The sequence below is a fragment of the Callorhinus ursinus genome, unplaced genomic scaffold (genome assembly GCF_003265705.2).
Source record: "Callorhinus ursinus isolate GAN/ISIS: 27379988/994484 unplaced genomic scaffold, GSC_fseal_2.0 scaffold87, whole genome shotgun sequence".
In the NCBI taxonomy this organism is placed as follows: Eukaryota; Metazoa; Chordata; class Mammalia; order Carnivora; family Otariidae; genus Callorhinus; species Callorhinus ursinus.
Genome location: NW_027397149.1, coordinates 1883690 through 1906280, shown reverse-complemented (window position 1 = coordinate 1906280; position 22591 = coordinate 1883690). Strand labels below are relative to the sequence as shown.

The 22591-nt window shown below is 50.5% G+C and overlaps 1 protein-coding gene and 1 long non-coding RNA gene across 5 annotated transcripts in view; one reads left to right on the top strand and one right to left on the bottom strand.

The window, feature by feature from the left end:
• The window catches only part of GSG1L (GSG1 like), a 201910-nt gene that overhangs the window by 147386 nt on the left and 31933 nt on the right, over positions 1-22591 (bottom strand). The window lies entirely within an intron of this gene.
• LOC112810247 (uncharacterized) lies at positions 10001-12625 on the top strand. Its single transcript, XR_003204789.2, has 4 exons — positions 10001-10065; positions 10395-10630; positions 12054-12218; positions 12294-12625. It is a non-coding gene; the product is annotated as an uncharacterized lncRNA (long non-coding RNA).

Below are 22591 nucleotides of genomic sequence, written 5' to 3'. Positions count from 1 at the left end.
TACTGAATGGGGCACTGGGTGTTATACATGAACCATTAATGAATCATGGAACACTACATCAAAAACTAATGATGTAATGTATGGTGATTAACATAACATAATAAAATAAAATTTAAAAAAATTTCCCAGTGGTGAAAGAATATAAGCAAGGCTTAACCCACCCCGTGGAGATGTTGCCAAGAGCTTCAAGCAGCCTGGAGTGGGTGGTATATCAGACTGGGCCAGTGTTTCCTCACACATCCCGTGAGTGGCTCATGACGGGGGGTATCGGGCGCTAAATCACATCACGGGGGAATGATTTCCCTTCCCAATTCCCTTCCAACCCTTCAGATTGCTTCCAGGAGAAAATTTCAGTTTTGTGCTAGCTTGTCCTTAACATCACTCTAATACTTGCTAATCTTCCATTTCAAACAAAGAAAAGAAGCAGAAGTATCCAGCGAGAATTTGATAGCACTGCTCTGTGTCAAGCGCGTACACACACACACACACACACACTCACACACATATACATATTTCTTCTATTTTTGGCAAGTTGTGCTGGGTTTTCTATTTCCAATTGTAATATAAAGTTTCCCTTTTAAATTCATTTATGTAAGGAAAATGTGAGCCAATATAGAGCAAAAAAAAAATCATAGTAGAACAGGGGCATGTGGCTAAGAACAAATCCACAAAGGTGATATGAGAAAAACTAAAATGGGGGAAACAGTGGGATAAAAGAATTCTGCACTTCCAGGCCCAGTCCAGGCCAACAGCTTGCAGGGCCACCACCCAGCACAACCCTGGGAGTACCATCCACACCATGGTTTATACGAACAACATTCCCTGGAGTTGTGCAGTGCACAACCTGTGTGGCTGTATACAGCAGCCATGAATATTTTTACAGTAACAAATATCCCAAAAAGGGGAAGGAAAAGGGGTAATCTTCTGCTCAGCTGCCCTGAAAATGGCAGCCAAAAGTTCCTCCTTGTAAATGATGGCGTTTGTCTGATGCCCCGACAGTGTCCCCATGCTCAGGGGGCCACCATGCCGCCCAAGAAGAACTGGCACTCAACCCATCCTCAGGAGAAATGGAAGAACACAGGGACAGTGTTCTTGGGGGAGGCTTCAGGAAGATAAATAGCAAGGGAGCAGCACGTTCAAGTCTAAAGGCAGCGGGCTGACATTCTCAGCCATGAAAGTACTTGAAGAGCAGAGGATCCCTGAGCTGTTCTCAAAGAAGCTAGATGACACTGAAACCTGGCTCACCCAGGGAAGAGTCAAAATTAGCTCAAGAATGAAGAATTCATAGTAAAAATATCAAAGTAAAAAATGAAACAAAACAAAAAACTTTATGTAAACACACAACCAAAATAAAATAATTGGAGATACTGTGTTACAACACCCGGACATAACTGTAAAAGTCATAGGAGCATCAGAAATCATATGAACGCTAGTGCTCTCTCTCTCATCTTCCTCGGAAGGGGTCTAATCTGGAAACACCTGATTCAAAGGCTACAATGACACATTTCTCTATTCCTCCCCGCCCCCCCCATCACAAAAGTAATTATCTGCCCAGGGTCAAAGTGAGCGGGTAGAAGAGAGATTAGAATCCAGGCCTCACTTGTTTTCAAGGATCCCAGCCCCACACCCCACATGGCTCCTGACCCAGGGCCATTGAGAACAAGTCTCTCATATCCTAGGGATTTCCCAAACTGATTTCAAAAAATAAGAAGAAGAAGAAGAAAATCAACTTACACTAGGCTAGGCCAGTACAGATCATATTCTCTCTCTCTCTCTCTCTCTCTCACACACACACACACACACACACACAAGTTCATCTCTCTTGAGGCCCCCTGCTTCAGCCTCTCCCCTGGCCTCCCTGCCTCTGCACCATCAGCCACAGGGATGTTTACAGAGCCCAGATCTGAATTCTGTTCAGCAACCTCCATGTTAATTTCAGTTCTCACCAGAATCATCATGCCCTCAGACATTTATTAAAAATGCAGACTCCCAAGATGCATATTTCTCCGTGACCCAACAATTTCACTTCTTGGAGCTCATCTTATGGACACACTCACACATGTGCAAAATAGCACAAGGTCAGGATAACTGCAGCATTATTTTAAGAACAAAGGACTGGAAATAACCTAAATGTCTGTTAATTAAACAAGAGATATACATTCAATATATGGAAGATTCACACTCATTAAAACAAATGAGGCAGATCTTTCTCAGAATATTAACACAGAATATTAATATTAACTAATATTAATACAGAATACAGAGTATCACTATTACACGAACAAGTGGAAACCTCACAGAAACTTGAGACCCGGTGGTCATATAGAATAAATCTGAACAACTCCCCCTGCCCTTCCTTCTGTCCAGTGTGGTCAACTTGACCTTCCCCATCAGACGCTGTATTCGTTGCCCATTACTGCAGTAACAAATTACCACAAACTTAATGGCTTAAACAATACAAAAATCTTTCTTGTAATTCTGTATGTCAGAATTCCAACGTGGGTCCCACTGGGCGACAATCAAGGTGTTGGCAGCACTGTGTTCCTTTGGAGAGGCTCTAGGGAAGATTCTGTTCCCTCGCCTTTTCGAGCGTCTCAGCTACACACCCTCGTCTCCCCACCTTCCCTTCCACCATCTGCAACATCAGCCCTGTTGATTCTCTCCTCTCTGACAGACACGCCTCCTTCTCCCACTACAACTAAGATTCTTCACTTTTAAGGATTCCTGTGATCAGCTTGGGCTCATCTGGAAAATCCAGGATAATCTCCCCAACTCAAAATCCTTAATTGAATCACATCTGAAAACGTCCCTTTCACCATTTAAGGTGGCACATTCACAGGTCACAGTAATGTCCACATTACTGTGGACATTTCGGGGAAGAGGCAATGTCCAGGCTATCCTGGACTCCAGCCCCCAGAATATTCATCACTCTCAACAGACACAAGACCTCGTGATGATGTACCTGTCCTTCTGCCTGAAATGCCCTTTCTCAGCTGTCTGATTCTTATGCAGACCTTCAAGGCTGAACTCCAAAGTCCTCTCCTCTGTGAAGCCCTCCCTGATTACCCCAAGCAGAATGAGGGACACTGCTAGCACTTTGAAAATGTGACACTTGTCACTTGGCATTTGAATTATTTGCCTACCTATGCATCTCTCAGCAGCCTGCAAGCAACTTAAGAGTGAAACTGACTTATTCATCCACGTGTCCCGCCATTCAGCGTGATGCCTGGCACACGGGGTGTGCAGGGGGCTGGTTTCACAGACACTGAAGGAACAAGTGACCAAGTCCTTTCTACATTACCATGCTAATCCAAAACACAATTTTACGTGCCTGTGGTTGTTATGATGACTCCATGTGCCTGGCATATGACAGAAGATCAATAAATATTTGCTTTGGAAATAAATGAATATGCATGCTTAATATTTATTGAACATTTTCTACATGCTAGGCACTTTGCTAAGCTCTTTATAAGCTCTGCTTCCTTGTTTAAGTTTTCACAATGACTCTCAAAGGAGTCCTACTGTGTTCCTTTGGGTAGTTAACACTAGCTGCGGTTGCAAACACCCCAAAATCCCAAAGGCTTATCTTTCAGCCCCCTCTCCCGCATGACTCCCATCCATGCAGTGACTCAGGGACCCAGGCTCCTTCCATGACATAGCTGCACCACAGACAGGGGAAAGAGAGTATGGGGAGGGAACACTGTATACTTACCCACCTCAGCCCGGAAAGGACACACATCACTTCCACTCATACCTCACTGGCCACACCAGTCACATGGCCAATCCAACAGCAGAGGAGGCTAGGAAACGCAGGGAGCTCTTGGATATTGATAAGCATAGTGATTGCTGCCACGTTTATGATTTTCCTCATTCTATTGCTGAAGCAACAGAGGTTCAGAGGAATGGAGACACTGCCCAGGGTTTGCAGCTAGGGTATGTCGGACACCAGTTCAAGCCCATCTACACAGACCACGCTCCTAACCATTGCTTCCTCACATACACACATCCCGTGTCCTCCAAAGTTAGGCCACCATGGAGGGCGAGGCCTGGGACACTGCTGAGTGGCAGGAAGGACCCGATGTGGGGATGGGACATCCCCTCTAGACGATCCCCACGGCGGATGATCCACACAGAGATCACAGGGAGGCGGCTGGGTCGCGTCTCCCCATCTATTTGCTTACCCCCGCCGGTGTCAGTTTATTCATCAGCGTCCAAATGATGACACGAGGCAGCTGTTACGTGCTTGATTTTCCCCTCCAGACTGTTGCAAGAGGGGAAACAAAATCTATTTTTTTAAGCGAGCGTCAGATTAAGCTTGAACAAAACCAATAACTCTTTGAGGACGAGCAGCTCTCTCTGAGCTTCCCATGGACGCTCTTGGAGCATTGTTTCTGGGGGTTATTTGGCAGTTGTTTACTGCCTAGAAAGAAATATTGCTCCTTCCTGCATCTGTTTCTCCTCTCCTCCTCCCTGCAACCTTCCCCTCACGGTGTGAGCCCTTTGCCCTCGTAGTTTAAAATTGTAATAAAAAAAAATGTTCCTTCACCCCCAAGTTGCTTCGTATCGACCCCGGATGCTGCATCCTCTCTCCAGACCCTCTCGTTCTCGTCTGCCTGCTCCTTGTCTCCCAGACTCAGCATCTCTAGACCAAGGCAACTACAATGCCCCGCCAACTTCCAATTATTCAGGGCTGATTATTCAAGGAGTGGATTATTCGGGCTTCTTGCATCCTCCTCACTGCCACCTCCCTCCCCCCATAGCACTGCTCATCGGTACCTCCATCCGCAGGCAAGGAAGGAAAAGAAAGTTTGCCAAACTCCCATCCACCGAGACCAGCTGCTGGTCAGCTGATTCTATCTGACAGGGAGGTGAGGGGGACCCTGGACCATGCCTGCTCATCCCGCCTCTTCCCCATTCACATAGGTAATTCAGAGTTTGCCATCATTTTTCCAGAGAGAAGGGGAGCTACAGCCAACACTAGCCCGATCTTCTACCCTTGTGGGTCTCCCCCGAAGCCTGTGATGTCTGTGCAGCCTGATGGCAGGGTGGTCTCTTTACAGCATGAAATATGGTGTGGGATCAGTGTGTAATGTCATATCTAGTAAATACGATGAATTTTTAAAACAAAGCAGAGAGAGACAGGCAGAAGGCAACTCACCCTCATATGAAATGGTCTCTCTCACCAGCTTATCCAAGAAGGGGCTCGCTTTCAGACACAAGACCCTTCCCCAGGCCAAAGCCCCCAGTCTTGGGGAATCTGAACCGTGGTCACTTACAAAAGGACTCTAGGAAAGACGGGGGACTCTCCCGGGGAAATCATTCCCAGGGTCCACAAGAGAAGGAGCAGATACTGGTCCAGTGGGCGGATCGCATGTCAGCCCAGAAGGGGACCGGAGGGGTCCAGGAGGATCCGCCACTCCACTGCACTCACCACCTCCTTGCAGCCCAGCCACCCGGTCTCCACCCATCGCTTGGAGACCTTTAGAACTATCACCTACTGGGTCAGAGCAACCAACAGGCAAGAGGAGGCGAGGTCCTGTCTGTGCGGGAGAGTGAGATATGTCCTTTAACTCCCTCCCAGCAGACCCCGCCAAACTCCAGGGCATCTCTCAACCCTTTCACCATTTCTTTTGCATGCAATCGACAAATCTTCCTTAAGCACCTACTATGTGTCCGGCACCGTTGGAAGCACTGAAAATTCAGGAGTGAACAAGACAGGAAGTTCCAGCAGAGGGGACAGACTGTAAACAAGTAAACAAAGAAGTAAACAACAGATGACAACTTGCACGCTGAATAAAACAAAACAGGGAGCTGGGATGGAGAGACAGGCATGGGTGAGGCACCTTCAACAAGGTGACCAGGGCCTTCTCTCTGGTGAGAGCACATTCTAGCTTTAGCCTGATGAAGACAAGCCAGCCATGTAAGGATCCTGGGGGAGAGCATCTCAGGGAGAAGCGTATCAAGCGCAAAGGCCCTGGGGCAGGAATACACTGGAGCACTGGAGGAGCAGCAAAGAGGCTAGAGGGCCTGGGGCTAATTGGGTGCTAGGCAAACCAAAGGAGGGACATGGGAGGAGTGAGCAGGGCTGGATTGTGCAGGCCTTTGGCTGGGGCACACGTGGGGAGCTAAGCTGGGGCTCTGGGAAGTCACTGGAGGGAGCCAAGCACAGAGCTCTGTGATCTGATTTGCATTTTTAAAAGCTCTATCTGGAGGCTGTGTGGTTGCAAAAGACAGAACCCACTCACAGGGTAAGGCGTGGAAGCTCGTTAACGTGGAAGGTTATAAGGCTGTCTCACTGAGGCCAGATGCGGGCCCTGCCGGAAGAGAGGAACCGTCTGCAGCCAGAACAGCCCCTCAAGAGGCTGGTTATCTCAGCTCTGAGGTCTTTCTTTTCTTTCTTTCTTTTTTTTTTTTTTTGTTTAAGATTTATTTATTTATTTGAGAGAGCAAGAATGAGAGAGAGAGAGAGTACATGAGAGGGGGGAGGGTCAGAGGGAGAAGCAGGCTCCCCATTGAGCAGGGAGCCCAAGGTGGGACTCGATCCCGGGACTCCAGGATCATGACCTGAGCCAAAGGCCGTCACTCAACCAACTGAGCCACCCAGGCGCCCCCCAAGGTCTTTCTTCTGGGCCCTCTCTGCTCCTCTGAGCACAGGCAGTCACCTCAGCCCCAGCCCGGCATGCAGCCCTACGGAGCCCAACCGGTCTTTGGGTCCTCCAGGTTCCCAGGGCAGAGCAGCGGATTGGCCCAGCTCAGGTCAGGTGTCCAGCCCGAGAGGCCAGTCAGCACATCCAGGGAAGGGCAAGGCCACCCAGGAAATCGTGGCCACCACTGTGGGTGAGAAAACTCTCAAAGAAGGAAGCCTGGGCTGGGAGGATAGCTCCAAAGTGCCCTGTGTTGGGCAGTCCCCAGAATTCCTTCTCGGCAGCCTGTCTTGACTTCCTCCAGCCCTGTCTCCATCTCAGTGCCCCCTGCAACTCCACAGGAGGCCACCAGAGTTCTTGGAGCTTAGGGACGTGAGGAGCTTCCCACTCAGAGCAACAGGGGACCCAGACGCAGGGGCAACAGAGGGGACAGGCCAGTCCTCAACGTTGAGCCTGCGGCGAGGCGGGCAGGCCTGCTCTGCAGACGCTGAAACCAGGAGCCAAGGGCAGCCGACAAGAGTCACTGCGTCAAGGTCACGGTGATCGCCGGAACATGCCCAGGGCCAGTGTCCCGCGCCAGCCAGGCCTGGTGGGGCAGCTGGGCTGACAGCCATTCAGTCGGAAGCTCCTGTGTGCACAGCAGGGTCGAGAGGAAGGAGCGGGGGAGAGGAGGCTCGGCTTGGCTCCTCTTGCGGCTCATGGGCCTCCGCTCTCAGACTGGGAAGCCTCTGCACCCAGCCCCCGGACGACCAACCCAGAGCCGCCACCACCGAGGCCCCCAGCAGAGCCAGGGCTAGCACCCTGGGACTCAGGCACACCTGCGCCTCGATCCGTCAGCGGTGCAATTACAGAGGTGTGCTCTGGGGGACACAGTGGCTGGAGGGAGATGGGGCGGCGGTGGGGAGTGGGGAGCTGGGAGGCAGGAGCCAGGGTCCCCTCTCGGTCCACAGGGCAAGGAGGGAAGGAGGGAGACAGAAACAGTTTCAGCGGGATTAAGCCATGAGGAGACAGGGCACAGTGAATGAGAAAAAGAAGACAAAAGAAAGGTCAAGACAGAGCAAGGCAGAGGCAAACGAAGTAAAGAGAGAGAGAGGTAGAGACAACAGCAAGCGGCAAACAGTCTGCCCGAGAGGGAGGCCAGGTTCGAAGCCACGCGCCACAACTAACATAAATTACCTATATCAGTTTGCTAGCACCACTAAGTGGGGGCCTTAAACGACAGAAATCGACTGTCTCACAGTTCTGGAGGCCAAGATCAAGTCCAAGATCAAAGCATCAGCAAGGTACGTTCCTTCCAAGGGCTGGGAGGGAGCATCTGTCCCAGGCCTTTCTCCTTGGCTCCTAGCTGGCCGTCTTCACGTTCACATGGCATCTTCCTTGTATGCATGTGTATCGCCAAATTTCCCCTTTGCATAAAGACACCACCCTAATGACTTCATTTAACTCAATTACCTCTGTAAACACCCTATCTCCAAACAAGGTCGCAGTCCGAGACACCAGGAGTTAGGACTTCAACCCATGAATTCTCCGGGGAGGGGGGGGTGTGACATAATTCAACCCATACCATTACTGCACCTCTCTGTACTTCAGTTTCCCATTCTATAAAATAGGCATAACAATAAAGGATCATTCTGAGGATTCGGTGAGTTGCTGAACATAAAGCGTGTCATGTAGTAAATACTTAATTAGGGTTAATTACATTACAGTCTTTATTATCATTATTTGGTGTGGCAGGCAGACTAACGGCCTCCAAAGATGTCCATGCCTTAATCCTCAAAACCTGTAAGTATGTTCCTTTCCGTGACAGAAGGGATTTTGCAGACGTAATTAAGGTTGCAAATCTTGAGATGGCGAGATCATCTGGGAATATCCAGGAGGACCCAATGCAATCACACGAGTCCTCAAAAGCAGAGAACCTTTCCCAGCTCTGGACAGAGACAGATGCAACATGGAAAGAACCTGACCACCTATTGCTGGCTCTGAAGATGGAGGAAGGGCTCATGAGCCCCAGACCATGGCGACTTCTGGAAGCCAAGCACAGCCTTCAGTTTACAGCCGGCAAGAAAACAAGGACCTCACTCCTACAACCTCAAGGACCTGAATCCTGCCAATGATAAGCATAAGCAGAACAGATTTTCCCCTAGAGCATCCAGAAAGGAACACAGCCTGCCAACCACCTTGGTTGTAAGTGGGTGAGATTACATGGCACCATTGACTTCCAGAACTAAGAGAATAAATCTGTATTATGAAGCCACTAAATTTGTAGTAAATTTGATACAGCAACAGTAGGAAACTAATACATTCTGGAAACACCAGACAAATGGGAGTGAGTGATCTGGTCGACCAAGCCCTCTGGCTGGAGACCAGAATGGCATCAGCGTCCCCTAAGGCCAGTGAGCAACTCTGACGACCACAGAAGTCCTCTGCCCACCTGAAGGACCCCCAAAACACTGACCTTTGTTGCTGGCACAGCATTTGAAGGTAGAAAGCAAAAGCCAAGGCATAGCTGTGCCCAGGCAGAGAGACACCTGAGGTCCCCAGGAGGAGCAAAGAGAGTCCCTGGGCCCCAGACCACAGACCCTCCACCGAGGGCTGAACAATGGACCCAAAGATGTCCATGTCCTAATCTTCAGATTCTATAAATATGTTCCCCAACACGGCAAAAGGGACTTTGCAGACGTGATTAAGGATCTTGAGTTGAGAAGATTAGCCTAGATTACCTGGGTAGGTCCAAGGTCATCACAAAGGTCCATATGAAAAGGAGACCAAAGACTCAGAGTTGCAAAACAGAAAAGATTCGACAACAGACTAGAGGTTGGCATACGATGTGCTTTGAAGAAGGAGGAAGGACCATGAGCCAAGGAATGCAGATCGCCTCTAGAAGCTGAAAAAGCAAGCAGACATATTCTCCCCCGAAGCCTCCGGAAGGAGTGCAGCCCTACAGATACCTTGATTTTAGACCTTCTGACCTCCAGAACTGTTAAGAGAATTATGTTGGTTTAAGCCACTTAAGTTTATGGTCATTTGAGGCCCCCCCCACCAAGATGGGTTTCCTTGGCAGCCAGCTCTGCCCCGCCCCCCCCACCCCCCGCTGGACCACGGCGGCGGCCTCCCTCTGGCCTCACTCACTACCTTCTCTCCCACAGCCTTCCATCTGTTCCAAGGTCCACCGGGGAGATCTTCTAGAAAAGTAAATCAGATTGTATCGCTTCCCTGCCTGCCCTCCCAGCACTTTTGGTCACACTTAGAATAAAACTCAAGTCCTCACGGTGGCCTGCAGGGCCCTAGACCAGTGGTCCTCAACCCTAGCTGCGCATATGAGCCACCTGATGCTCAGGAGGTGGGTCCAGGTGTCAGGACTTTTAAATCCCCACGCGGCTCCAATGCGCAGCCAGGACCCAGCCCAGGAGCCCTATACGAGGTGCCCTTCCTACTCCCTGCCCCGGCCCCACCCCTCACTGTATCCAGTCCTGGGGTGTCCGCACTGCTCCCCACACCCCGGGCACTGTCCAGCCTCCCACCTTTGCACCTGCTTGCCCTCTTCCTTCTTTGGTGGGTTTCACACCCTCAACGAGGCCTTCCTGACCCTCAGAAGAAGATCGCATGCACCCCTGCACCCCCTGCCCCTTGACCCCACCGTATCTGGCCCAGCGGTACTCGTACCCGACCGTGGGAAGACGCATTTGTGTGTGTGTTCACTGTCTCTGCAGACTCAGCTCCATGGGGGTCTCCCTCTGTCTCCATACACAGGCGGCGGGCTCCTACATGCTGAATGTGTATACAAAAGGTTTGCTAGTACCCTTGGTCTCCAGTCATCCCAGGAAGGCTCAAGATGGAAGCAAACTCAACACCGTGTGCCAGCAAAGAGCACTGGATCTGGATCCCGCGGAGTCACTGCGCCTCCCTATGTGTGTCAGTTTCTCATCTGTAAAGTGGGGGCAATGTCTTACTTCAGCCCCCTCCACGGCTGTGAGCAGCATCACCAGGTGGGGGACCCGTCTCATCCTAGCTACTGGCACCAGAATTCCTCTGGGGAACAGAAATTACTTTGTTGAGGAAAATGGTTTAACAAGTGCTCGAGTAGAGGGTGAGGGCCCCGCCAATGGGGAAGGCCTCGGGGGAGGAGGGGGGCCTCTGCATGACAAAGTGGGGGCATTGGGTACTCTGTGGAAAAGCAGGTGGAAGGAGACCGAGCCAGCCAGGTGCCAGAAGCCCCGCCTTGAGTGATGCAGCCTCCCACGGATCCTCAGGAAAATCAGCAAATGCCTTGAGCCTCTTTGAGAGGGTTGCTCAGCATCTCTTCTGGGAGCTGCCCCCCTTCAGTAGGAGAGTCCGCCATGAGAGACCCCACCCTCAAATGCAGATAGGAGGGGGGGCCTGGACCCCAGAGCCCAGGCACTCTGTGGGGAATCGCACCCAACGTGCCTGGTCCTCGGAGGCGCAGGGGCCCCAGCCGCTGCTGCACGGTGCTCAGGAAGAACAAATTAGACCAAACTTGGCCTTGTATGGGAGAGCCTTTTGCATGTTGTGAAGTGCTGTTTGACCTTGAGGGGTCACCCTCCCAATGCCACTTCCTGCCACAGGGGCCTTAGGGACCCAGAAGCCCACACCCGCTGGGCAGCAAGCCTCCCTGTTCTCCAGCATACGCGTCCACATTTGCTCCCGAGAGGAGAGCCATCCATCCCCCTTCTGCCTGACAGAGTCTCAGCTCCGGAGGCCTGGTGTCAGGAATAATGGATAAGGATGGCACCAACGATCCCGACACGGGAAAGCACTCCTAGGCAACCGGTCCCCAGCAGGAGCGGGGGAACGCAATCTAGAGCTTCCCCAGGGCCGTGACTGCGAACTTGTCCTTGGCAGAAAATCTGAACAGCATCGCAGTTGGAATGGCTGGCTCCTGCTGGGCCAGCCTCAGCCCTTTCTAGGATGGCCGAGCAGGTGCCGGAGCCTCTGCAGGCAGGGCTGAGGAGGGGGCTCTGCAGGGCCGGGTGCACTTGCCCCACGTGGGGACTCCCGGTCAGAGGCGCTCCCAGGTTGGGGAATGACGGCCCAGCATACAGGTCCAAAGGGCCATTTGGAGAGGAAGCTCGCCCTGATTTCTGGCATGGTCTCCTGGAGAGTCTCAGGATTTGGAAGGCAGAGGGACTAGCTGGGACCACATTCACCAGGAAGGAAGGCACAAAGCCTGGGGGGGGTGTAGGCAGAGCCAGGGCTGGCTCCGGCCCCCTGGCTCAGCACCTGCAGGGCCTCCGTGCCCCTCCAGGGTTGGGGGGTGCTGGGGGGCTGCGTGGGGTGTACAGATGAGTGCTACCCAGCTCCATCTGCTGGGCCATGCATGACCGCCAGAGCCTTCCTATTGTCCAAGAACCCAAATCCTGACTCTTACGTGCAATCTCTTAATCTTTCCAGTTTGAACTGAGAGGATCCTATTTGACCCGAAGAGCCACCCCGTCTGGTGGCTGGAATCTGGCCATGACCGTGGTCCATTTCAGACCATGTGGACAAGGGCCATGTCTTGGGGAACTGGCAGAGCAACTATCTAGAAGAATCCTGGGTCCCCAGTATGGAGCTGAGGTACCTACCTAATTGGGACTTTCATGTGGGAGAGGGAAAAAAGCTTCTATCTTGTTTAACCCACTGTCATTTTAGGTGTTTGGCTCCATGGTCAGAATCCTAATAGACTTGGCCACGAATTCCACTGCAGGATGCGCAGGGAGCCCGGCCGACAAGCACCAGCAAGCAGCCCTGACCTAAGGTGATGCTCTAAACGGAACCTACTGGATCATGTCACACACCACCCCCCACACCTACTTAGGAAATTCTGAGAATTCCCATCAGCTCAACTGAGCCTGAACTCCCTGACAGCCCAAAGCAGGGCCTTCACAACAAGCCCCACCATTTGGTTCCACCTTCCACACTCCCCCACGGTCGCTAGAGCTGTTCCAAACTACCCACGGCTCTGAGTCGTGAAGGTCACGGCCTCCTCCAGGCAGCTATTCACTCCCCCAGGCCGAGTCAGTCATGCCCTCCTCTGCCCTCCCACCACCCCTTAACCTAATACCCTATTAATACCCTATTATAGCACACATCATGAGGCATTCTCGTTGCATTTAGCTGTGAAGGCAAGGGCTCCTAGAGGCAGATAGGCTGAAACCTCAAGGCCCAAACTCACCAGCTGTGTGATCTTAGGCCAGTCGCACAGCCTCTCTGGGCCTCAATTTCTTCGTCTGTGAACTGGCAATAAAACAGGTAAGACATTGAACAAGTCAAGTGTCAGGTGTTCTGCTAGGTGCTGAGCACTCAAAAAGGCACCTGTCACCATGCGCCTTACACACTCACGGCAGGGACTGACTTGAAATAACATCTTATACCCAAAAAGTTACTTCAACATAGTTGTGACAAAGTGACAAAGGAAAAGTACAATGTGTGAATGACGGGGAGGACCCAACCCAGTCCGGAATGGGGGGGGGGGGCAGAGAAAGCTTCCTTGAGCGGGTGACATTTATGAAGAAACACAAAGTAGGGGCTGGGTTGACAAGTGAGGAGGAGAGCCACAGGGAGAAGGAATAGCATATGCAAAGGCCCTGGGGCAGGAAGAGAATTTCCTTTTCCAGGAACCCATTATCCAGGAAAGGATAATGATAACAATGTTTGAGTTCGCCAGGGCCCAGAACAGCACTTGGCACACAGTAAACATTAACAGCTTTCTGCCGAGTGAGTGAGTGATTCTGTTCAGGGTCCACCACCCTCGGATTCAATGACAGACTGCATCACTACACATTGACCATATGCCGGTGCTGCGTGGGCCTGAAGGAAGGTGCAAAGATGGGCCAGTCCTGAATCCTTCTCCCTCACCCTTTCCAATGCCAAAGCCAGGAAATGCAAACATGTAGATCCCAAACATGAGGTTAAAGGCTTATCAAGGCCTGTGGTGAAGACCAGCCACTGCCCACCAAACTCTTTCCCATTCTCCTATGATGTTGAAGCCAACATCTGGCCTCCGAGGCAGTAGGCACAGCCGCGCAAAGCTCTTGCCAATGGCTTGTGAGTGGACGCTCCAGCTCAGGGGTGAGGACATCAGACAGGTCTCCTCCACACTCTGTCCCATTTTCCCGGGGGGACCAGATTCAACCATGCAGACACTGGAGTGCCCTAGGGGATGTCAGAGCAAGGAGTTAGAAGGAACCAGGATCCTGAAATGGCTGGAGGGACAGGGCTGTCCCAGCAAGTAGGAGAGAAATAACCTCTCCATCCTTGAAGTGTCTATAGGTCTGAGTCTCTCTGTTACAGCAACATAGCTTTCCCCTGACTGATACAACATCTGAGCCAGGACGGGACTCTAGGAATTTGGAGCAGGAAGTGGCCATTTTGTGCTCCAGGAATCAAGGAAGACTTCTTGGAGGAGGATGGCATTTGCACTAGGCTTTAAAGAAGCCTATATTCTGAAGAAATAAAAGGGTAGGTACCCACCGGGGGATTGCTAAACAGCTATTACAGACAAGGAGGCAGAAAGAGAACAAGAATGTAATCCGTGTTACAGACTTGGGGACTTGCCTGAGTTCTATGTCAGGGAAAGCAAGCAAGTGGGGAATGGTACGCACATGCCTTTGTCGCCCTATGTGAGGGTGTGCTGGTAGATGGAGAGAAAGCAACAGAAAAATAAGACTCAACTGAAGAATGGAGCCAACGAACACAGGAAGGAGTGGGGTTTTCTTAATTTTCACTCTTCTGGCCTACTGGGCTAGTTTATCTTTTGACAATGAATACCTAATTACATTATAATAAAATGTTCCTATGTCTCTAAAGCAAATTAGAAAGGGTATTTTCCTGCCCTCTCAGGTTCTTACCTGGATGCTGCCCAGCCTGGCCAGGATGAGAGCCTCGGGCGGACGCCTCAGTGCAACTACCAGTCCTCAGAGTGTGGGTTCAGGGGCCCAGGGGACAAGGGGCCACTGCGGGAGGGGAGCAGGGGGGAGGAGTCAATTTCCAATCAGTTAGGTCTGATCTCAGTGGTTTCACAGAGACAGAAGTTGCAGAGGCAGGGAGTCTGGCCCCTCTGCCTGGGCCAGGAGCCAGGAAGTGTGACCTCACAGGGCCAGGAAATGGCTAGCCAGTGAAGGCTGGGGCAACGTCCTAAACAGATGGGAGGGGGGGTCCCCTGTTTCCTGGGGCACCAGGGATGAATGGTGACTTGGAAAGGGAAGCTCACCCACACAAAAGGTGGCCAGATAAATCACAGCTGCTTCAATGGGTGACTCCTCAGAGCTGATCCGTCCTCGGTCACAAAGAAGAAACTGAGGCAGCTCGGCTGAAAACTGGTGAATCTGTCCCTACTGTTTCGTAGAGCCTCTTGGTTACAGCACCAGAGCTTCATCATGACCGATACTGGGCTCTAGGAACCCAAAGCAGAAAAAGACTGTGGACACAGCAAATTGATGATTTTCATAATTCTAGAACAGGGGTCAGAAAAGCCTATAAAAAGCCAGATAGTAAACATTCTAGGCTTTGTGGGCCATTTGGTCCCTGCCACAATCCCCAACTCTGACATTGTATCAAAAAAGCCAACATAGGGGAGCCTGGGTGGCTCAGTCAGTTAAGCCTCTGACTTTGGCTCAGGTCATGATCTCAGGGTCCTGGGATCAAGCCCTACATTAGGCTCCCTGCTCAGTGGGGAACCTGCTTGTCCCTCTCCCTCTGCCCTTCGCCCTGCTCGTGTTCTCTCTCTCTCTCTCTCTCAAATAAATAAATAAATAAATAAATAAATAAATAAAATTTTAAAAACGTGGAGCCGACCGCGAGGCTGGGTGTAAATGAACCCCAGGAGTCGACGCGCTTGAGTGTTTACGGGGACCGTTCCTGGTTTCGTCAGTGCTCGGCGGGTAAATCTTCCCTAGGGGTACCTGGCTCTTTTTCTCTCACTGGCCATGTCTTAGCACATAATCGTCCAAATCATGAGTCTTCTGGGGCGCATTTATGGCAAGATAGCAATGACACCTGGGACGTCTCTCAAACCCCAGCATCCTGCTCTACGGATGAGAGCTGCTACCAGGAGTGGCTGCTAGCATTTATTGAGCACTTGCTGCATGCTGGTGTTGTGCTAACCAATGCCATGTAGACCCCCTCTCCCACGATGACCCTGTTTTATCACCCCTGTTTTGACAGAGGGGGACATTAAGGCTCAGAGAGGTTAGGGGGCCTGTCCATGCCAGTAATTAGACCCAAGAGAGGCTCTTTAGCCTTTAGCTGTCCTGCTGCCCACCTTGTCCCCAATGCCCACTCTTTCCTGCAGTGTGCACCCCTGAGAATCCTGCAGTTTGCCTCCACCTTTAGAGCTGATCATTCAAAAGACAGAGAGGGAACCCAGGGAAAGACAGTGGATGCTGACCTTCAGGAAAAGCTCTGGCTGACATGTGGGCAAATCGAATCAGGTGCGGTTCTCATGACTGAGAAAGTCAAATTGGTTTGTCCCCTTATTAGAAACTCCAAAATCAGTAGAACCCGGAGAGAAAGGCCACGAGCGAGATGGTGGCCTTATTTCGGGACCCCCAAAATCAATTTGGGGTGATCATTTAAAGAAGTATGAATGCTGATACATAATGGCAAACGGGGGCAGGGCACCTTCAAAGGTCAGAGGTCAACTCTGCCTCGCCACAGAGCCATTCAGAACAGAACGCGCCCAGGACGGGGTGTCAGTGAGGATGTAAGCAACACGAGCAGCCAGGAGTTTAAATTGGCGCAGCCGCTCTGGAAGACGGCTTGGCATTATCTAATGGAGGTAGCAGGTGCATTCCTATGACCCAGCATCCCCATCAAATGTGTATGCCCCCAAGTGATTCTTGCACATGCCAACCACAGAATAAACACATCACCTGCAAGCTAATCTTACAGCAGAAAATTATACAGCCATGAGAATGACAGAACCATCACTGCACCCCCAATATGCACGCAACTCAAGAGCATGACATACGACAAATACGACAAGAGACGAAAGTTACAAAAGAACGTGTACAGTCTGCTTCCGTTTGTAGACAATTTGAGGACAGGCAAAATTAAATATGATGCTGTTTAGGGACACATGAGGGGTAAAACCATGAAGAACAGCAGAAAGTGATTAGCACAAAATTAAGGCTAGTAGTTAGCTTTGGAGAAAAGGGGGTCTGATGGAGAGGGACATGCAGAGTGTAAGGTTTGATGATGTTCTGATCTTTAACTGAGGTGGTGCGTATATGGGCATTTTATTATTATTCTTTATACATGTATTTTTTGTAAGATTTTATTTATTTATTTGAGAGAGAGTGAGAGAAAGAGAGAGCACGAGCAGGGGGAGGGGCAGAGGGAGAGAGAGAAGAAGACTCCCTTCTGAGGAGGGAGCCCGATGCGGGGCTTGATTCCAGGATCTGGGAGCATGACCTGAGTTGAAGGCAGACAACCGACTGACTGAGCCACCCAGGCGCCCCTATCCATGTATGTTTTACACACTCTTCTGCATAGGTGATATATTTGACAACTGAATTTTTTTAATTTAGAGAAAACAGCCTAGGAGTAGGACAGAGAAAATTCAAGCCCCTGTGAAAGTTTAAGGGGCACTCAATTCTCCATATCCTCAGATGAAATGCTCAAACATTCTCTATAACATTAAAAATGCAGTTTTTGGCTGAAACAAAAAAAAAATCAACTAGCAGTGGCTAGTAATAAAAAGAAGGCTGAACGTAGGTGGTTAAGGGTTGATCTGGTGGCTCAGGGATACAATTCCCCAAAATTCTCGTAGAGACACAAAATGGCTGCTGCAACTCCAGACATCACATCTTCACCCAACCACTCACACATACAGGAAGTAGGGAACATCTGGGATGATGAGAAAGACTCTACTCATACACCCAAATCCTTTCATCAAAAGGAAAATATTTCCCAAAAAAAGCCCCCAGCAGAGTCCCACTTACATCTTACTGACCCAAAGTAGGTCATTTAACCACGGCTAGCCATGAGGGCTGGGAAAGTATCTGCCCTTTTCAGCCTCCTTGTCCAATGGACAAGAAGGATGACAAGGAAGGAGAGGGAATGTCCACTGGACAGGAAACCACAATGCCTATCCCAACCCACCCCACCTCTAGGCAAGTTAAGTAGATCTGCCCCACTATTGATACCCTCAGATTTGTCAAATAACCCAGGTCCCACCTCATATGGAAACTGGAGTCCATACCACACAGCCTCAGAATGGACCACTGAGCGGTGCCTATTCCCTCCATGAGATGCTTGAAGGATGCTCTGAATTGCTTTGATCATAATCTGGCACAGAATGATAAACCTCACTTTGTCATTCAATGGATGCTATCAGATGAAGGAAGTCAGTAAATCCTCCCCACTGCTATGATCTGGCCAGGCTGAACTCTGGTGTACGACGGAACCCAGTCGTACTGTGCGACGGAACCCAGTCGTACTGTGGTGCTCACAGCCTATATAAAAGAGAGAAGCTAGTCAGAGAAGGCCACTAGCCACTCTACACACTGGTTACATATCAACTGGAATACTCGAGCGTTGAGGGCCCAAAGCTTTGCTGTGGTGGCAGGCCATGCAGCAGAGGGCTGAGAGGAGGGGGCAGAAATCCAGGCAGCACTGGCCTGCAGTCTTGCAGACAACGGTCCTGGAGACAGAGCATTTGTTGGCTTGTTTGCCACAGTCCCCACCACTCCCTATTGTCTCTCCAACACTGAGGCCAAGGGTCGGCTTGTTGTTTGGCAACACGTGGCTCTTCTCACCCTTGGCCACTTCCCCAATTTGGGGTTACCTGTCTGGCGTTGTAGGGACTTGAGTTAGGGATCCTGGAACTCAAACACGGGAGATGGTCAGGTTTCCCGTTCTTCAGTGAAGTAACAAGTCCACTCTAACATCAATGGCTCCACTCATTCTGGGGCACTCATGTGGGAAGTGATTGAAGTCCAAGACTCAGTGCCTGTGCCCAAAGAGATTAAAATCAGCCCTCCCGTCTTGCTGGGCCTTGGTGACTCAGTCCACGCAATGAAGCCAACACGCAAACGACTCTGAGGGGTGCCATCTTTGTGCAGTGGCTCAGAAGCTGCTCTGGAGGCCACTCCAAAGGGCAGCTAGTCATGACTGTTACATGGTGTGTCATTCCAGAAAACGTGAGAGCTGACTTACAATCACAAAACTGGGAAGTCAAAGGAAACCCAGAAAAATGCATTAGGGTGATGCTTTTGGCAGCATTTCTGCAATAATACTAATAACTAGCACTCCTATGAAGCTAACCATGCGCCGGCCATTGCTCCAAGTACTTGTACCCCGACGGATTCATTTAACCTCACTAAAGCCCTAGGAGGAAGTGCTGTTGTCCCTACTTCAGATGAGATGTGGTAGCCAGCCCCTACATGACTCCCAGGGAGCCTTGCCTCCTGCTCTTCACACGGTCGTACGCCCCCCGCCCCCACACCTCACACTGAATCAGGGATGACCTGTGCCACCGATTGAATCCTGTAGCAGTGACAGTGTGGTACTTCCCAAGCCAGGTTACCAAAGGCACTGCAACTTCCAGTTTGGGCTGCTGGGCTCCTTGCTCTGGGGGAAGCCGGCCACCATGTCCTAAGGACTCTCAAGCAGCACCCCAGTGGCAGGTGCATGTGGAGAGGGACCCACTGGCCAGCCCGAACTCGGCAGCCATGTGACTGAGCCACCGTGGGGGCTGACTCTCCAGCCCCCACCCATGTCTACTGCAGCCTCGAGAGAGAGACCCCAACCCAGAAACACCCACCCCATTGCTCCCAAATTCCTAACCCATAGAAATCTATGACCGACAATCAACAATTATTGTTGTTTAAGTTGCTAAGTTTGGGGTGATTTGGCAGGCGGCATCCGACAACTAATCCAGGGAGGGAAAACTCAGGGAGGGGGACAGACGTTAAGTAATTTGCCCAATTGTCACACACCCAGCACATAGCAGAGCCAGGATTTGAACCCAGGACACCTGTTCTGTGACCCGTGCCTCTAACCACTCCACTACACAGCTCTCTGGATGCTTCTGGAAGAAATTCAGTTTCTGTTTACCTATACCCATTTCCCTTTTTCTGAATGCCTACTCCATGCTCCAGATTTTATCTACATGAACTCATTTCCCCGTCCCCAACAACTCTGGCAAACAGAGTTTTCTCTCCATTTTATTCTTTCTGTTACAGTGTAATGAGCTAAGTAAGGCATCAATACATCCCTCCTTTAGAAAAATCCAAATCGTAGAGAAGATCCCTAAATCTCCTGAGAGCACCCCCATCCCTACATCCAGGCCCCTCTTCCAAACTGACATCCTCAATCTGGTGGGTACCTTTCCAGACCTCTATTCCTAGCCATTCACTTTCATGTTTATGTCCCCAAAAAACTCCACAACAGAGCAACTATGGGGTGAAGTCCCACAAAATAATGCTGAGCAGGACACCAGTCACAACAGAACACATACTCCTTTAATTTTGCCTAAACACAGGCAAGTGTTTACGGTTGTAGTGTTTAGGGTTGTAGGCTTAGGGGGCAAAATTAGCAAGTGAACCACAGCAGTGACCACTGTAAATGCCAGGAAGTGGGTACTTCCCAGGGTAAAAGTTGGCGGGGGGGGGGGTCATTGCAGAGGCATGAGGCAAGTTTCTGGGTGGTGGCAAGTTTCTATTTTGACCTCAGAAGCAGTCATGTGAGGTTGGCTTTGTATTAAGCAGAGCATCTTCATTTTGTGCACATTTTTTTAAAAGATTTTATTTATTTATCTCAGAGAGAGAGAGAGAGCACAAGCATGAGCGGAGGTGGGGGAGGGGTAGAGGGAGAAGCAGATTTCCCGCTGAGCAGGGAGCCAGATGCGGGACTCGATCCCAGGATGCTGGGATGATGACCCAAGCCGAAGGCAGACGCTTAACCGACTGAGCCACCCAGATGCTCCTTGTGCACCTTTCTATAAGCATAATTCACCGTTTCTAAAGCCTTTAAGAAAATATAAGTGTTCTCTTTCTGTTTCATGTCAAATTTATCATCCTTTCTAAATGCTGCTTTTGTTCACTCACCAATTAAGTATCCCTTTGTCACCGGTAGATTTACTTCATTCATTCCAACAGATGCAGTATATTCTATAGAGTTAATATTCCACTATTTACTTGGCCAACCCCCCAGGGATGAACGTTTTGTTCCCAATTTGAACAAGACTGCAATGAACATCTTTGTGTACGGGTGCATTTCTCTAGCCACGGCCCCAGCAGTTGGGATTGCTGCTGCAAAGAGTCTGAACATTTAGGTTGTTTTTTTTTTAAGATTTTATTTATTTATTTGAGAGACAGAGAACAAGTAGGGGGAGGAAGTGCAGAGGCATAGGGAGAAGCAGATTCCCCGCTGAGCAGGGAGCCCAAAGTGGGGCTCGATCCCAGGACCCCGGGACCATGACCTGAGCCGAAAGCAGATGTTCAACCAACTGAGCCACCCAGGCGCCCCCATTTATAGTTTTAATAAACGTTGCCAAATTGCTGTCCATTGTAGCCACACCAGCATGATGCGGGGATCCCACCAGCATTACGTGAAGACCCCCGTATTCCTACATCCTTACCAATTCATGATATCATTGAAGTGTTCAATGTTTTTGCCACCTTGGGGAAGGAAAATGGTGCCTCCATTTCATGGATGAAGAAACAGAGGTTCAGAACCGGAAATGCTTTACCTGGGACCACACAGCAAGGAAGTAGCAGAAAGAGGACTTGAATTCAGATCTTTTGTCTCCAAATCCAAGCTCTGCCCCAAGACATAGGGTTTTGCTCCTTAAAGAACAGGGGCTCCTGAGATACACCACGATGCCGCCTTTTGCGGGGCCACAGGCAACTCGATGTCCCCAGGGTCACAACCAGATGAGATGCGCATAGAGCCTGGCCCAGGGGCTGGCAGGTAGACCACCTGCATGGAAATCATCAGAGAGGAAATGAGCCCGGAATGGAATCAACAAGGTGCTGCTGCCGACTCTGATAGTAAATTAGATACACTTGCCTCTGACACGATGCATTTAGAGCAAGGGCACACCAGGTTCTCGGCTGCTCCCAAGCAATGAGCCACCGGGAGTGAAAAATAAAACAATCTATGAAGCTACAAAATGCAATAATGAATGATAACAGGCCCCAGAACAGCAGGGGAGAATTATTGGAAAATCAGCTAAGAGCCCATCAGAAGAGAGGCCCGGGCGGCTGGCGGCAGGAGACGGTGACATGTGGCTGAGAGAGGACAGGGTTTGCAGTCAGAGATGCGTGGTTTGAAGTGGCTCGCACACTTGCCGACTAGGTGACCTTAAACAAGTCCCCGGAGCTTCTCAAAGACTCAGTCTCCTTGACTATAAGATAGGAGTGAAAACAGAACATATTGACCTCCTAGCACTGTTACAAGGATTAAATGAGAGAGTGACTAGACGGGGCCCAGGGTTCCCAAGTACAGCTGTTCAGGTTGCACACAAACTTACCTGAGGCTCAGTGGGACTTCAGGGGAACCCATCCTCCATGCTCAGAGCAGGGGGCTTTCTCAAATTTACCAAAGCCCCCGTGTGCCGCAGCTGCCCTAACAGTGCTGGACACATAGTAGGTGCTTGATAAACAGGAGTCTTATGATCATGGCAGACTGATTTCCCACCTGGGGGCTCCAGCTATACTGACCACGGCCACGACAAGGACTCCTCTCCAGAACCAAGAGAAAGCCCCAGATCCTGAAAGCAAACCTTGCAGGCCTGAGCAGAATGAGCTGTGGCCCCACAGCAGTCCACATGGGAAAGGCAGGGGGCGCCTGGGTGGCGCAGTTGGTGAAGCGTCTGCCTTCGGCTCAGGTCATGATCCCGGGTCCTAGGATCAAGCCCCGCATCGGGCTCCCTGTTCCGTGGGGATCCTGCATCTCTCTCCCTCTGCCCTACCCCCTCACTTGTTCTCTCTCTCTCTCAAAAT